Below are 9,653 nucleotides of genomic sequence, written 5' to 3' on the forward strand. Positions count from 1 at the left end.
CATAAGCATAAAAAAAAATCCTCCACAATTCACACCACACTGTCAAGGGCTTCAAAACCTGGCTCAGCCTCAGCTCATCTTATTGAACTTTATCTACAATATGAACATATATACTCAGACATCATATAATGATTCATCATGGCACATAACCTCATGCATCTGGATGTGTATTTGACGGCCTCACATGCACGGTTTCATATCATAGACGTGCCATGGCACGACACCGTAATGATCAAGTCATCTACATAGATGACAACAAGCACAACCCCTCTATCACCATGTCTCACGTACAATGAGAAATCTGCATTGGCTACATGAAAGCCAATAGTGACAAGATATTCAGAAATCTTGTCAGACCATGCTCTTGGTGCTTGCTTTAAGCCATACAAGGCTTTCTTCAACCTGCAAACATGCTCGGGGTGACCCACATCCTCATAACCAGGTGGCTGCAACATATACACCTCTTCTTGCAAATCCCCATGCAAGAATGCATTCTTTACATCCATCTGATGTAAAGACCATTGCTTTGACGCAGCCACTGCTATCACAACTCTCACCGTTGCCATCTTGGCAACTGGGCTGAAAGTTTCCTCATAATCAATCCCATATGTCTGCGCATATCCTTTGGCTACCAATCTAGCCTTGTACCTGTTTATGCTTCCATCACTGTTATGTTTAACTTTGTACACCCACTTGCATCCAATGGCTTTCTTGCCTTCAGGCAATTGCACTAAATCCCAAGTTTCATTTCCATATAGTGCATCCATCTCCTCATCCATAGCTTTCTCCCAACACACATTTCCAACAGCCTCATCAATGCATGTGGGCTCTACAACCTGCACAACTTTTGCCATATATGCATAATGATGTGCCACATAACCATCATATGTAAATCTCTGCACAGGGTTCTTCACTCTCCCTGATCTTCGCAGCTTCTCATTCATGGCTTCCATAGCCTTCTTTACACCAGGTGTTCTCATAGCTGGGATCCTAAGCTCCTCATCAAGACTCATATCTGAGCCACTAGACTCTCCATCAACATGAGAATGCCCTGCAGAAATGTCAGGCATACCAAGGGGCTCAACCACTTTCTCTTTTCCTTTACGTGATGTACTAATCACATTTTCAGGGCTGGTATTATGACGCAGCCTGCCACTCCATGGTCTATCAATAGACCCACTAGATGAGGACTCTCCTGGTCCACTCAAAGACTGTGATTGCTGACCTGCATTCTGTGCAACCACACTTCCACTCACATCAGCCCCAATAGCTTCTTTTTCAGCAGCATACCAACTGCTCATCTCATCAAAGACAACATCCCTGCTTACCCTCAACTCACGTGTAGCAGGGTTATAACACCTGTATCCCTTTTGCTCAAGGGAATATCCAATAAACACACATTTTTCAGCTTTCGGATCCAGCTTAGTTCTCAGCTCATCTGGCACATGCACATATGCAATGCATCCAAAAACTTTCAGATGAGACAAATCTGGTTTTCTGCCAGTAAACTTCTCCTCTGGAGTTACATCATGTATGGCTGCAGTTGGAGTCCTGTTCATGATGTATACTGCTGTAGAAACAGCCTCAGCCCAATAGCAATGCGGCATATTCTTCTCTTCCATCAATGCTCGCGCAATCTCAGCAATGTGCCTGTTTTTCCGCTCAGCAACTCCATTTTGCTGCGGAGTATATCTGCATGTGAACTGTCTCCGAATACCATTCTTCTTCAAAAATTCAGAGAACTCATTGGAGAAGTATTCTCCCCCTCCATCCGACCTTAGGCACTTGACATATTTTCCTGTTTGCTTTTCAACCAAAACTCTGAAATTCTGAAAGTGAGTGAAAACCTCACTCTTCTCCTTCATGAAATATACCCACACTTTCCTTGTGTGGTCATCAATGAAAGTGACATAGTACCTGCAGCCTCCCATAGACACGGTCTTCGTAGGACCCCATACATCTGAATGCACAACATCTAGTGCATTTCTACTCACATATCTGTTACGTGGAAACACATGCTTTGTTTGCTTCCCAAATTGGCATGCTTCACATATTTTCTGCATACCTTCCACTTTAAATTTTGGCAGCCCTGTCACAATTCCTTTTGTCTGCATAGACTTCAATCTCTGCACATTTACATGTCCAATTCTTTTATGCCATATGTCTGTGTCTGCAACAACTCCTGAACCATTTGCAAACATCGCAGCACTCATTTCAGGCATGTCTACATCCAACGTAAACATTCTGCCCACTCTGTTGCCTTTTGCAACCAACCTGCACTTGTCTTTGAAATCTTCAACATAACACCCATCAGGGTTAAACCGAACCTGCAAACCCTGCTCAATCATCTGGCCAACTGAAACCAGATTCTTTGTTATGTTCGGTACATGAAGTACATCTGCAAGGTACTTCACTTTGCCATCCTGCATAGATAATGGCACATCTCCAACGTGGGCAATTTGATGAGCAGTGTCATCCCCTGTTTCCACAAAACCTGGTCTTTCCGGGTTCTTCATCTCCTTGAACCACTCCCCATGACTCGTCATGTGGTTCGAAGCGCCTGAGTCCACATACCATACATTATCTTTTTGTGCTGCATCAACATTTTCAGACATGGCATTTACAACATGCTGCATAACAAACAACCTTTCACTGTCCTCATTATTTCTGCTTGAGTGTAAGATCCCTGTTCCCACCGAGCAACGGATTCAGGGTACTGGCAGCGGAAGTAGCGTTTCTCGCGCGGGACAGGGGTCCCACACTCGGGGCCTCGCCCACGGATATCCGGATAAGAGACTAATCCGTCGGTTGTTCCAAAACCGAACCCGGAAAAACTTCCTCTACCGGAAAGCACGGGCGATTCCACCAGGATAACTTTTTACTCTAACGTAGTCAAGATCATTTCTGATCGAGATGATCCGATTACATCTATAAGATACTTAGTCAGTTCAAGGAAGAAACTTGCACTTGGATCATTGGGATCAACGCTTTTTTCCCCATTCAAGAGGCACAGCCGTTGATTCCTATCCATAGAACAGTTTCTGTCCGGGATTTATTTATTTATTTTTTTACTATCGTAAAAACAAAAGTTTGAGTCTCGATTTACGGATCCATCAGTCCAGCCTAACCCCATCCAGTCCCATGGGTTAGCCAACCGCCCAACCACTGTAGTGATGGGATCCAATTAAAAATTTGGTTAGGTTTTGTCCCGGGTACCAAGGAAAAGAGTTCCAAGGCCCCCTAGCCGGATGTTCATGCAAAATAAAACTAGTCACACCACTCACACACCCAATATGAAATTGCCTTTTTCAACCAGATTCAACCAGTTTAAAACAATCCTTTAATAAAACCCTAGTATCATTGATCACCATCTTCCAATTTATCCAATTGATTCTTAATTTCCCATCATTCCTTCATCAGAGTATCTATGGCATCATTGGCAACTAGAACGCTCAGGAGCCGTTTCGATAGTTCCTAGCCCATAATACTTGGCAATATAATCCCTTAACAAGATGGACTCTCGTTGAAGATCAGCAAGATCAACCAACAGATCCATATAAGGAGCCATGGACTCATCCATTGAAGACCAGCAAGGTCAATCAACCAGATCCATGCTCGGTTTCAGAAAACAACTCCAACTCTGTTCCAATATCTTCCTCGACGCACGCGTGGGTATCCTAGGCAACCCAGAGCCCGAGCACCGTATGGTCAGCACCCTCTAGGATCCTTCGCAGGTAACCTAGCGCTTCACGCATAGGCCGCTTCCTTGGCCCCTCATCCACCGTACCGGAAGCTCACCATTTTAATCGCACCGAGGCTGGTCAAGACCTCGGCCGACCTTGCTACGCGAGACGTCCTTCATTGACTCCCCGTCAGCAGTTGCAACTTTACCATCACGACTTTAATCACAAGACGGTCAAAATGCTCCCCCCAGCATTCTTGACATAAAACAATCATTTACATGTTACCATATTATAGTAGTGATGTGTGTGAACACACTTAGGACCGCCGGGGCACTTTTTCCCTCACTAGGAGGTTTTTTCCCCCGTGCATTGTATATACGCCCATTATCTTCTAGGGCTGGTTATCTTTCATTTTTGGCACTCATAATACACTACTGTGTTGTGCTCAAGCTTCCTCATCTTCTTGAAGTTGTGTGTGCATTCCTGCAACCCTAATTCCAACAATTGGTATCAGAGCAGGCTTCCTCCTCCCGGGCAGCATCACCGGCACCTGCCGCTTCATCTCCTCCGATTGCGACGAGGTTTCATGAGCGTCTGCAGGTTAGTATATGCCGTGGGTGAGCCCGTAGGGCTCGGTCGTTTCAGAATTTTGATCTGAAGTCATTTCGCCCTCCGTTTTTGCATTCCAAGTACTGCGCAGGCAAAATCGTCCTACTGTGCAGATTTTCTGTCAAGATTAAAATCTGCAGGACAGGTGCCCATTCGTCTGTTTTGGGCTGTGCTACATAGCACAGGTCGATTTTATACAGGTTTACCTCTTACAGACAGCATTTACATCTAGTAGTACAGTCATTGGCCATGGCTGACAACAATGATGTATTCCGCATGTTGGCTGCTGAGAATAAGTTGGATGGCACCAACTATCCATTGTGGGCATATATGATGCGACATGTATTGGTAGCAAAGGGGTTATGGAACATTGTGCAGGGTATTGATGCACGTCCTATTGTGGCTGGGAATGCTGCAAACACATCAGAAACAGGTACTGTTGATGATGGTGCAGGCACAAGTGCTGTAGCAGCTGTTCGAGAACCACCACTTTCAGCAGAGCAGATTCGTTGGGATGGTAGAGATGCGCAGGCTCATGCCTTGATTGCGCTGTCTGTCAAACGTACCATTATCCCACATATTCGCTCCTGCAGGACTTCTAAGGATGCTTGGGATGTACTTGCCACATTGTATCAGGCAAGAAATGAGGCTCGTGTTGCTTACCTCCGAAAACAGTTGGAGAGTGAGCATATGAACGAAGGTGATTCTATGGATAGCTTTTTGACAAAGATCAAGGATTTCAAAGAGCAGCTCATTTCTGCAGATGAAATCCTGTCAGACAGTTCACTTGTGCAGACTGTTTTGAATGGTCTACCAGATTCTTATCAGGGTTTTGCTTCCACTCTTCGCTTGATGATGAAAGGCAATCCCAATGCCTTATCATTTGAGGAGTTAGTTTCTGTTTTGCTGCAAGAAGACCAGTCAAGGCAAAACAGGAATATTATGCGTGTCGCAGATCAAGCTTTCGTTGCTAGTCAGAGAAGCGGGAAAGGTAAAGCTGGCTTTTCTTCTAGTAAGCAGAAATCTGCAAATGCTGCGCAACCAAAGAAGGAAGACAAAGATGAGAAGAAGGGTGACAAACAGAAGACATTTTGCAAGTACTGTAAGGAAAATGATCATGTCATCAAAGCGTGTCCTAAGCTGGCTGCGAAAGAGGCTAAGAAGAAAGAGGCTGGTATGGCTGTTGCAGATGCCTCTCCTTCTAACAATGAATCTGCTAATGTTGTTCAAGATACAGAATGGGCATTCAATGCGCAGTGCAGTTATGACCCATCTTTGCATGACACATGTATGTCTGCAATAGATTCAGATGTATGGTACTTTGACAGTGGTGCCACTAAGCATATCACCTCGCAGCGCAGTTTATTCACTTTCCTTGAGTCTGCTCCCACAGGGAATACTGTCACTTGTGCCAATAACTCCTCTTATCCCGTTAAAGGAGTTGGACAGATTGTGCTGAATGTTGCAAATTGCAACACCTTTACACTTTTTGATGCATTGTATGTGCCAGGGATCAAAAAGAATCTGCTGTTAGTCTCCGCATTTGCCAAAACAGGTTTGGTTGTAAAATTTGTGGATGACAGATGTACTGTTCATGATCTCTCTTGTGGTGACATCATTGTAGCATCTGGTTCACTATGTCGAGGGCTGTATAAGCTCAATATGGATGGCAAATGTGTAGAGGATTCAGCATGTGCTATTATGGATACGCAGGCTATTTCAAATGCAAAACTGTGGCATGCACGTTTTGGTCATCTGAATTTTGCAAGTTTGCTGCGCCTGCAGAAATCTGAAATGGTGTCTTCTTTGCCTAAGCTTGAGGCACCTGTCAAGCATGTTTGTGAGGGCTGCATATTGGGTAAAATGCAGCGTGCTTCCTTTCCCAAAGATGGATCAGTGAGAGCTGAACGCAGATTGCAGCTTGTTCACAGTGATGTTTGTGGTCCCATGCAAACTCCATCATTTGGAAACTACCTTTACTTCGTGACTTTCATTGATGATTTTACCAGGCATGCATGGGTATATCCTTTGAAGGCAAAGTCCGAAGTGTTTTTGTGCTTCAAACAGTTTTTGGTTATGGCTGAAAATGTGTCAGAAAGTAAGATGGGCACCCTCCGTTCAGATCGAGGGGGGGAGTATATGTCTTCAGAATTTAATGCATTTCTGGCTGAGCGTGGGATAAAACACCAATGTACAGTGCCGTATACACCACAGCAAAATGGTGTGGCTGAGAGAAAAAACAGGTCTCTCATGGAAATGGCAAGATGTATGGTTAAGAGTCAAAGTCTACCACATGGTTTTTGGCTTGAGGCTGTCATGTGTGCCACTTATGTACTAAACAGGTGTCCCACCAAAGCATTACAGGTTGTCACTCCATATGAGGCTTGGCATAGCCGCAAGCCATCTGTTGGCCATTTACGTGTTTTTGGTTGCCTGGCATATGCATTAGTGCCTGTGCAACATCGCAGAAAATTGGATAACAAAGCTGTCAAATGTATTTTTGTTGGATATAGTGCTGAGAGCAAAGGCTATCGTTTGTATCATCCACAGACAAAGCGCATTTTGGTTAGCCGTGATGTTGTATTTGTGGAAGATGCAGTTCAGCCCTTGGTTTCATGTACTAAGGAGACAGATATCAGCTCACGTGATGTCTATGATACATTGTTGCCTCTTTTCAGTGGTGCACAGTCAAGTGCAATACCTCATGAGGCAGTTTTTCAGCCTATGCAGGTTTTAAATGATGGCACAGATCAGCCTATATCTGATGCAGATGTGCATGATGCACTTGAGGATGAGAGACAAGAGATTGAGGGCTCTAGGAACATGCCTAGATGGCTGGTGCAGACTTTGCGTGACAGCAAGTTGGATGCCCCTTTGTCTAGTCGCACTCGTTCTGGCTCTCATGGTGCCTCTTATGCGTCAGATTGTTATGCATTGGCTGTTTCTAGTATGTGCGATGAAAGTGAGCCTGTTTCATTTGATGAGGCACAAAGTTCAGAAAATTGGATGGCTGCTATGCAAGCAGAATACGATGCTATTATGAAGAATAGTACATGGTCTTTATGTGACTTGCCCCCTGGCAAGAAGGCCATTGGCACTAAGTGGGTATACAAATTGAAGCGTAAGCCTGATGGCACAGTGGATCGCCATAAGGCTAGGCTTGTTGCAAAAGGTTATGCTCAAGAGAAGGGCATTGATTTTGATGAGACTTTTGCTCCCACATGTCGTATGACCACTGTTCGTAGCATCTGTGCATTAGCAGCTCATAATGGTTGGAATGTACATCAGTTGGACATAAAGACTGCGTTCTTAAATGGAGATTTGCATGAGGAGGTGTATGTATCGCAGCCTCATGGTTTTGTTCAAAGAGGGCAGGAAAACAAAGTGTGCAGGTTAAAAAAGGCTTTATATGGTTTAAAGCAAGCTCCACGAGCTTGGTATGAAAAAATACATGCATATTTGACTGCACATGGGTTTCAGAATAGTCCAACAGAAAGCACTTTGTATGTTAAACGTGTGGATCGTGTACATCTAATCATTGCTCTCTATGTCGATGACATGCTGCTCACAGGACCAAATGAGAGTCATATTGCTGATTTTAAGGCTGATTTGAATGCCTCTTTTGAGATGTCAGATTTGGGGCATTTGCATCATTATTTGGGGATACAATTTAAGCAGTGTGATGGAGGTATTGCTTTGTGTCAGACAAAGTATATTGAAACATTGTTGCGGAGATTTGGCCTTGAAGACTGCAAGCCTATTGCTACTCCAATGGAGACAGGTTTGAAGTTGAGTCTTCATGATGCTGGAGATCACTTTGATGTCACACTCTATCAGACAGCTGTTGGTTGCCTCATTTATGTATGCATTACGAGGCCAGACATTCAGTTTGCAGTCTCACAGGTGAGCAGATTTATGCATAGCCCAGGCATTAAGCATTGGCAGGCAGTGAAGCGTATCTTTCGCTATTTGAGTGGTACTCGGCATCTTGGGTTGTTTTATCCCAAGGGGGGATCATTGCCGCCAGATTTACATGTTTTTTCAGATTCTGACTGGGCTGGTTGTTATGACACACGCGTGTCCACGAGTGGTTTTTGCTTCATGCTTGGAAGCTCATGCATATCATGGTTGAGCAAGAAGCAGCCTACTGTGGCCACTTCTAGTTGTGAAGCTGAGTACAGGGCAGCTTTCACAGCTACGGTTGAGTGTGTGTGGCTCAGACGCCTTATGGCTGATTTGGGTGTTGGGCAGCCATCTGCCACCACCATCTTCACTGACAGTCAGAGCGCATTGGCAGTTGCGCGGAACCCAGTGTTCCATGCTCGTACGAAGCACATTGAGGTGCACTACCATTATGTCAGGGAGAGACTCTCTGCAGGAGAGATCAGTTTGGCTTATGTGCCAACACAGGATAACCTTGCAGACCTTTTCACAAAGGCTCTGCCTCGTGAGAAGTTCGAAGCTTTTCGCAAAGCTTTGGGCTTACTCCCTTTTGTGGATTCGTCCACATAGCTAGACACTTCCCTATACATGAGTGCTAGCTCTTGTTCACCGCATCACTCCAGGGGGGATTTGTTACCATATTATAGTAGTGATGTGTGTGAACACACTTAGGACCGCCGGGGCACTTTTTCCCTCACTAGGAGGTTTTTTTCCCCGTGCATTGTATATACGCCCATTATCTTCTAGGGCTGGTTATCTTTCATTTTTGGCACTCATAATACACTACTGTGTTGTGCTCAAGCTTCCTCATCTTCTTGAAGTTGTGTGTGCATTCCTGCAACCCTAATTCCAACATTACAAACAGCATTTACAAACAGTATTTACAAACAGTTTACAACACAATTTCTATTTTAACTTTCATTTTTCCACATTATCCTTCATCAATCTACATTACTTATTCCATATTCCATTTATATGTATACTCATCCCATCACATCATTTCTATCTCATCACTTCAGATTCCCTCACATCGCATATCCTATATTCACATCCATACATCCACATCTATATGCGTACATTCACATCTACATGCATACATCTACATCTCTATGCATACATCCACATCCACATTCACCTTCACCTCCATACATCTACATCTACATGCATACATCCACATCTCCATTCACATCTACATCTATACATCTACATCTACATGCATCCATCCACCTCCACATCCACATCTACATCTATACATCTACATCTACATGCATACATCCATATCTCCATTCCCATCTACATCTATACATCTACATCTACATGCATCCATCTACCTCCACATCCACATCTACATCTATACATCTACATCTACATGTATACATCCACCTCCACATCCACATCCGTATCTATACATCTACATCT

Source organism: Cibotium barometz, chromosome 17, assembly GCF_041138505.1.
Source record: "Cibotium barometz isolate CiBa-2024 chromosome 17, ASM4113850v1, whole genome shotgun sequence".
Classification (NCBI taxonomy): Eukaryota; Viridiplantae; Streptophyta; class Polypodiopsida; order Cyatheales; family Cibotiaceae; genus Cibotium; species Cibotium barometz.